General features: G+C 42.7%; 1 long non-coding RNA gene across 2 annotated transcripts; it reads right to left on the bottom strand.

The window, feature by feature from the left end:
• Positions 1-875: 875 nt before the first annotated feature.
• Positions 876-6906, bottom strand: LOC125723593 (uncharacterized). Of its 2 annotated transcripts, none has more exons than XR_007386939.1 (3): positions 6777-6906; positions 2936-2961; positions 876-2857 (listed from the first exon to the last, which is right to left on the bottom strand). It is a non-coding gene; the product is annotated as an uncharacterized LOC125723593 (long non-coding RNA). The 2 variants fall into 2 exon arrangements; XR_007386940.1 differs by having other exon boundaries at positions 876-2854.
• Positions 6907-8769: the final 1863 nt, after the last annotated feature.

The raw sequence follows: 8769 nt of genomic DNA, 5'->3' as shown, positions 1-8769 counted from the left end.
CTACCCCATATCACAGAATTTCTTGCTCCCCATTAAAAATCCCATTTCAGCTTTATGAGGTTCTCTCGTCCATCTTCCTGGAGGTGATTTAATCATTTGTTTTAGAAGGAGGAGGCTTTGAAGGTCCTTTGAAGGTTGTGTGTGGGGGGGTCGGGGGTAAGAGGGTTTTATGCGACTTTTTTAGTCTTTCTGCCAAAGATTCATGCAGTGAATACAGACCCTCCCTGGGGAACCTCTGCAGAACCATGACTGGAAGTTCTTGAAGATGTAGCAGAAATATAACTTTAAGACGATGAGAATCTGTTCATGTCATTCTCAGTTTGCATGTTGTTATGCCTACCATAGATTTGTGTCAATTTATTGTTTAAATAAGGAGGCCAAATTAAATGGCAACACTATCCAATGTCATCTTTATTTAAAACAAAATGACCTCTAAGCCCTTGCCACTTTCACCAAAGCTAGTTCTCCTTTTTCATATTTTAACTAAGCATAATTTAAATCTAACTGCACAAAGAACAAGCAATAATTCCAATCGGGCTGCACCCTTAACTATGACGAGAGCAATATGGAAGAACCGGAATGCAATAAAGCTGTGAATGTTCCCACCCTCAGATAAGAATCAGTCACAACACATCTCAGTCTCACTCACAAAGGAGCCCCAGTAAAACAAGGCAAAGCCCCTGCAGCGCCAGTGACAAAATTAGGACATAGATAGCTGCAAGAGAGTCAACTAAACCAAAGACACACTGGAGTCTTGTAAGAGCCACTGCACTGAAGGAGTCTGATGCCATTTTTTAGTTGGTGCTAATGAAAAAATGAAACAAACACTGATCACAAGGAAGGCCCTTTTTTCTTTTTTCTCCAGAAAAAGGAGAAAAAAAAAGAGAAAGATGTTATAAATCTGAAGGTGCGTCTGCGTCTCCATCCATCAGATATGACTCAGAAGACCACTACTGCCCTCTGATGGTCGTGCCTTTATCCCTCCTGACAGAAAGACATCTCTCTTCGCTGACTGGAAACTCACCCCTCACCTGTCAAAACAACATAACAAAAATAACAATAAATCAATCTTTCTGTCAAACCTGACAAAGATGACTACAGGACACAAGTTAAAATGAAGGACAGCTCCTCCTGTATGGGACAAATGTCCTGATCATGTGTCCATGCTGCCCTGGGACCCTCAGTCTGTCTGCCTGTGGGTCTGAAGATGACACAGGCTCAGGGCCTTTTGATAATAAAATTATCTTACAACTAAATGTCTTGTTCTTAAATGGAATGTATCATAATTGTTAGTTTGTAAGAACCCTATAAGTTTTACCCATGCAATTACATCTAATAGTGTTCCTTATTAATCGATTATAATATCAGTTATCTTTGAACATAATCAGTAATTTCTTCGACGTATGTGTGATAATAAGCAAGCAAAAGAAATATTACTCAAAATGAGGATGAGGAAGAACAGCATAAAGTTTTTAATATTTTAAGTCACTGCATTATCCAGTGCGCCTCCCTAATGTCTGTCAGGGGCATTTCCAGTTAGTGAAAAATCAGGGGATAAAAACAGTCAGGGCTGGGCTTAAAATCCTCAGGGCAACAGCCCGAGTAATTCGGCCTGACGACCCCATAGTGCAGGCGTGCTCTCTTACCGAATGCTAATTTATTTGCTAGCGTTCATTTCATTTGAACCTCATTTGAAGCGGAATAAACATGGGGGGGGGGATGCAACACCGAGACGAGCAGCTGTATTCAGGCAGTCAGAGGCTTTTCTGTCATGCTGAGCCCTGCAACCAAGCGTTAGTTACTGTAACCAGCTGACTCACACACGCACAGACGAGAGATAATCCTGACTGCCTTGGCCCCAGTATGCTCCAGCAAGGATGACCTGTAAAGCTCTTTAATATGGTGAAACAATAACACTGTAATTCATCTTCAATGAATTCCTTATCAATTTAATAGGAGCACAATAAAAGAATAATAATTAACAGCAGCTGCCTGTAGCTTATATCTAATTGAGCTCCTTCTGCTATTTTGTTCCAGCTATGCTCGCTATTGCAGCAGACTGAACTCTGGCAAATTCCTAAATTACTGAAAAATATATTTTATTCATACATACACGTGCCTCTATTTTTTCACTAGAGAAATGAAACTGAATGATGGTCTGATTTACCTGATTAATATTTTTTTCTTCTCATACCTAAAAAAATACTTTCAAAAATGGTCATTTACATTCTTCAGTTTAACATGCAGTGATTCTTCATTTAATTTTTTTTATTTGCACAGCTGAGTGCACCATTTCCTTAAGAGTCTAATAAATAATAAATGTCATGCAACAACAGTTGCCAAACTGTCTAGTTTCCATTATATCTCTTTAACGAAAAACAAATCCTCTCTCCATTCCTTTGTGCCGAATCAGACTTAGTCAGGGAGTCGAGGTCAATGTAGAGCAACCCAAAACATTTGTTTGAGTCCTGATCTGACAACCCTTAAGTTAATAGCTTTATAATGATACTTTAAATATAAATTAAAGTCACACAAGAAATAATGTAGTATAATGATACAGAGATCTACATATTTGCAAGTGTTTGAATACTGATTGCTTCAAAAAGGACTTTAACTAGATGGAAGGAGAGCTTGGTTACAGTGAACTGTGAGTCCCCATGTGAATGCACTTAAAAAGAGAGGATACATAATTAGAATAACTTCAGAAAATGAGTGCCTTGGCCTACAGAAAGAAGAAAAATCACAGGCAGTAGTTACGTAACTCCCTCGCAGTGATGGGGGCTGTAGCAGCCAGGGAATGCTCCACACCGGGCCCCACACGCAGTACTGCTCGACTCCCCTCCGGTGTTTGAACCTTCTGGGGTCACGCAGGGGTCAGCCAAAGCAAGAACGATGGAGCCCAGAGAAAAGGAACCAGTTTTTCTTACTCCATTACCTCGATCTTCTTTGTTTCTTCCAGATCTGTAAGGCAAAGCACTCAGTGTTGCAGGGGTCACAAAGGCAAGCGAAGCTGTGTCAAAGAAACTATGAGCAGTGAGAGCACTGCAGTTTGCAGTGAAAAACTGATGCATCAGTTGCAGAGACAGAATGACCTCTAACAGTAAAATTACATAATTGTGCCAGAGCCACTGTTCATCAGTGTAATATTGATCATTTGCCACTGTTCATCAGTGTGATGCTGATCATTTTGCCACTGTTCATCAGTGTGATGCTGATCATTCCCTAATATTCGTCATTCATCATGTAATCACTTGAAAGCAGAAATGCATTACCCCATATGTATGGCTATTGTTTGCAGTCTAAATGTGATGAAATTAATGTGTTCGTGTTGCTAATAACCAGTTCGAAAAGGTCTCAAAGTGAATGTGGTCCGGATTCGGACCAAACTGCAAATTGATCCAGACAAAGCTGATAATGCATCTTATTAATCAAGGTGGTTAATATAGAAAGGTTTAATGTGGTTTGAAGAACATAGATATGATTTCACACATTATAACTTGTCATAACCCCCCCCCCCCCACACACACACACACACACACACAATGACAGAGAGGCGAAGAAGTCAACGAGCATTAAAAAGTTCACCTTTTTGTTATATATTGATGTTTATAATGAAGGTTATTGTTAATTTATTAAACTTCATGAATTGCTGTTTTGTTATTGGACATTTTTCTGGACGTCTGATGTGGACATTTTCTACTTTTTGTTGTAACAGCAGACATGCATTGCACTGTCATAAGAAACCACTCTTCATCAGGGAAACTCAAATCACGGTCCTCAAGCTTGATTTTACAGCCACTCTTTACTTGTGAGCCAGGTGCGAAACCTCTGACCAATCAGAATCAGTAATTATTAAACTAACTACCTGGGGGAACTGAAAACAAGGCCAGGATTTGGATTCAAGGTTCAGATTTGAAGAGCCCTGCTTCATACAGTGAACATGTACTTGCGTATCAGTTATCTGCATCTGTGACTGTTCCTGCAGAATACCAGAAGAAGCAGGTCTCAGACTTCATTGGTCTATGGCCCGTGAGCTGGATTGTCCTTGGGACACACTCTGCTTCTGACCCTTATTTTACAGTCACGTGCTCCAAAAAAAGAATGTTAGAGAGAACTCACTCGCAGACACACACTCCACTAAGTCTGTCTGTTCAGTAGTGGACCTCACACTGATTCATGCAATTCATCACTAGTGATGCCACTCTAAGAAAACTCAAACAAAAAAACCATGTAAAACAGGGTGCTTTACCATGTAAAGTGGGGGCGGGGGTTGGATGAATGTATATGCTATATAATATATTTAAGGAAAATGAAAGATTGATAAATGGGCCAGATTTAATAAGGAATTAATGATGCATCACTTGCAGGCTGAGCCTGAAGACTCCTGCCCTAAAAAACTGATAGCAAACAAAACATTTTGGCACTTTTAATTCATAAAAAAGTAAGAACAGGATTAATTGTGGGGGTGTTTTTTTCCCAAAATAAAAAACATACACATTCACAAAGGCCAACATTTTGTCAGTCAGAAGGTAGTGGCATGCCCAGCCCTCATGAGCTGTTCCCTGTGTGTTTATGAAGTGGGGGTGGTCTGCTCTCAGCAGCATTAAAGGGTCTGTATGAATTTTCAGTAGAAGCTGGTGGCGGGGGGGCGGGGGGGGGGGGGGCGTAAGAACATAGCTGAAATCTGTAAACAGATCTGGCAAATCTTTGCAATCATCTGAGGGGTTGGAGATGGGAGGGGGTGGGAGGAGGTTAGGATTGGGGGGGCTTCATCCCCCCCCAGGGCTCCTCCAGGCTGCAGCCAGCTGCTGATAGGCATCTCTGCTGGAGTCTGCCTGTCTTACTGCAGACAAAATGCCTTCGTATGAGGCACTAAATGTCCCTGGAAGCCCCCCTCCCCGACCCCGGAACAGCCTGGCTGTCACATTGTGTGTGTGTGTGAGTTGTTCTTTAGTTTAGTATCTTGAGGGTACAAATTTTTTTTGTAGGGAGCAAAACCTGAAAAAATGAAAAATCACAAAAACACAAAAATCTATTGAGAACTGCAACCACTTTAAAAACATCTATGAAAATAAATGTGGAAATGTGTGATCTGTGAATTTTGGTGGTTTGGGGTTAAGGAACATTAGCTACATTAAAGTGGGAGTCCAATGGGCAGAAAAACAGCTATAGTGAGTATGCCAATGGTGTGTGTGTGTGTGTGTGTGTGTGTTAAGAGAAATGATCCAGGAAGGATGTGGGTGAGAGGTGAGTGATACTGAGATAGGATGTGGGTGAGGTCTGAGTAGGCTGTGGGTAAGACATTGGAGAGACGTAGGTGAGATCTGAGTAAGCGCCTTGCAAGATGTGGGTGAGGTTCAGCAAGGTCTCAGCGAGATCTTGGTGAAACATGGGTTTAATCTTTGTGTCTCCGGTTTCCATGATATAATTTACACAGTCTTGGAGTGAGGAGGTCAGGCCAGGGGGCAGGAAAGGTTAAGTGGGAAGACAAAGTCCCCTTGGTCTAGGGAATCCTGTTACATCAGCTCCCCAAATACTTGCAGCTAAAGGAGGCTGTGAAAGACCCCCAGGACCACCTACCTCTGACTTCAGAAGTGACCCACTCCAACCCTTCACCTTATCAAATCAGCCTTGTGTAGTCAAAGAGCCCATGTGGCGCGTGGGGCCTTGAATGTGCAAAGGTCAAAACCAAACCACATGAGGACAGCTGCATACATGATCATACAGTCTCTCACACACATACGGAGAAACACATCACCATATTTGGCTGAAGCACATACAACACAGCCATACACACACACACACACAATTAAATGTAAGTCTTCAGTGCCTTAGGCTGCGACCCCACCAGGCACCATGATAAAGTCCCTGCGACTGAGGCTGGTGGGCAAGGGGGTGCGTGAGTATGAAAGAGCTTTTGGAGAAGCAGAGTGTGTGTGTGTGTGTGTGTGTGTGTGTGTGTGTGTGTGTGTGTGTGTGTGTGTGTGTGTGTGTGTTAGCTAACTGAAACCCTATTATCCCCACCACTAGTATGCTGTTATATGCCAATCTGCTAAATTCTCTGAGATGTGTCTGCTTCATGCTAAGTTGGCCTGAAAGTAGTGATTATCCCAGCAGTCATTGATCTTCATGTTTATTTCGCGTTTGTTTTGTTCTTCTCCACAGTTCCGGCCATCCATTCCAAGGCCTTTTTTCGACTTTACAGCCACAAAGTTCAAATCTGCCTCAGTTGGTTCCAGACCACTGCAGCTTGTCTTTTTTGTCAACAAGTCTCATGATAATTCTGCTCTTCCCTCTCCGGCTCTCATTTCAGAAACACTTGAATGGTGTGCCAATACTCACCAATACCTACACCCACCCTTCCTCATATACACATAAGCTCGAACACTATGTGCCTTTAGGTCGCTCTTGTGTCCCTCCCATTGCCATACTTACCCAGTATCCCCCAGCTTCTACACAAGGGTAAACACATTCTTAAAACTGTTTGTAAAACACAATATTGTTTCACTGATTACAGGGACATTGAATTATAAGCTAATATCCCCGTTACAGACACCTGAGAATGATTGCCAAGTTTATGTTTGCTTTCAGCTGGAAACAGAAAGGGATGCGAGAGAGAGAGAGAGAGAGAGAGAGAGAGACGCATTTCATGGGCAGGGACACTGTCATAGCTCTGTTGTGCAGACTCGTGCGGTCATATTATACCAAATTTGGATTCTGTATGCCAGTGTCACATGTCACATTCGAAATCTGATCAACGGCTCTGAAAAACTCACCCATGCCGGGAAGCGGGAAGGCAGCTAGATGGCCCCGCAGACAGGAATAATTGCAGCTGTCTCCGCTGTCACGTCGCCACCACAGTCCCGTGGAGTAGAAGCACCTGTGGGGAGGGGCAATGGACCAGGAGATCTCCACATCTTCAGCTCCCCTCAACACACAACAACATTCTAAATGTTGGAAGTTTGACAGCCTTAATTTGTTTGAGACAGGCCTGCTCATACAATCAGCACTCACCTCTCTAGAAAGATTCTTTCATTATACTCATTGGATTTAACACAAACATCCCACATAGGAGAGGAAGCACCCAATCTCAGGCTGCAATCCCCCCCCCCTATTACAGCCCCTCAGCCACACTGGCTACTTTCCATTCACTCCTCTGTTGTATACAAGGCTAAAAACAAAAAGTTCAGACTCCACCAAACTGGGGAGTTAGGCTAAATAAGGTTACCTTAGCTGCATGTGTGTGGACGTGTACCACATTCTGTGTGTGTGTGTGTGTGTGTGTGTGTGTGTGCGCATAGTGACTGCTGTCTCTGCCGCAACTCCCCCACTCTAGCCCTTCCCAACAAAGCAGGGCACAATAGCTTTGAGGCAGGCACAAAAATAATTAAGTTCCCAATGTATTTGTCTAATTAGAAATGGGGGGCAGCCTGCTAGAAAAGCACAAAGCCAGACCCGTAAAAGGATTCATTATGACGTTCAATCATACATAAACCCAGTTTACTGTTTATTTTGCCACCCTTCAGGTGTTAGATACTGGAATTCCTTGCGGGGGGCATGGAGATTAAACATTTTGGGCAGCCACTGTTTAGGTGGCCTGTGTGCTGTTGGGGCCCCAACGGGGGGGGCCTGAACACCAGCAAAGTTGCTTTTGAAATGAGACACTCAGTGGCATTAGCAGGCCTGAATGCATCCATCATCCTTATTAAAAAATAAGGATTAAAAGTAACGAGTGCATTCTGAGGTTACATGTCATTTTCCTCAGCAGTAATGACAGTAATCCACACAACCAGAGAGCACAGATCTATTTTTGGACCCGGGATTATTGATTTCTCGGCGTCTACAGGTTACTCCAGATTTCCAGATACTGCATAGTAAGTGATACTAGAAGCTTTTTGATGTCCATGCACAATCTCTTGTATCACCAAAACACACATTTGTCCTCCATTATAGCTGATAAATTCACTGACTAAAAGGGAATAACCTTTTCAAACCAAGCCTGAGTATGAAAGAATCTGATGAGACCAACTGTAATTTGGCTGGTGGAGCCCCCTGATGGAGAAGTAAGGTGCTGGAGCAGAGCTGAAAGGAGAGACCCGAACCTTTGAGGAGAAGCAGTGCAACATCAGAACGAAGATCTAAGCTGCTGTAGATAAAGATCCAAACAGCTGAAGTGAAATCCTCCTGACCTGTTTCAACATTTATTGCTTGCTGTTGCTGTAAATCTAGGTCCTCTGTGATCTGTACAGGTGAGTAGTTACAGTAACTTTCCTCTAGAGTACAAAAGCACGCCTCCTCCTGGGATTTAAAATAGAACACTGTTCCTTAACCTGTACACCTGCCTGACTAACTCAAAAAATGTCTTCTACTCTGCTTCCTGGGTTCAATAGCACTCGCATCCCGCTACACTCCTGCTTGGATGTAGCTATTGGTCTGTTGGTCTATTCGCCAAGATCTGTTAAACCTTTGGGCACTTATCACCCTCTTAGTGAATGAGTCGCTACCGTAAAAGTTTCACCACGAGTGCGTGAGCAGATGCCGCAGTAATGATGGAGTTCCTTAAACAAGACATCATCAAAGAGAAGTGTAATAATACATTGGGTTGCATGGTTGTGGATTTTATTGATAAAATCTCAATGGCTGCTGAGGTGACCAGGAGCATCCCATGGTCATGCATCATGATGTTACACTCAGGGTCACATCAACCCTATACATAAAAATATATAAATTATACATATAAAAACAAGATATATCAGCACTATGATATTT

The sequence above is a fragment of the Brienomyrus brachyistius genome, unplaced genomic scaffold (genome assembly GCF_023856365.1).
Source record: "Brienomyrus brachyistius isolate T26 unplaced genomic scaffold, BBRACH_0.4 scaffold50, whole genome shotgun sequence".
Taxonomy (NCBI): domain Eukaryota; kingdom Metazoa; phylum Chordata; class Actinopteri; order Osteoglossiformes; family Mormyridae; genus Brienomyrus; species Brienomyrus brachyistius.
This window is presented reverse-complemented; position numbering and strand designations above follow the sequence as displayed.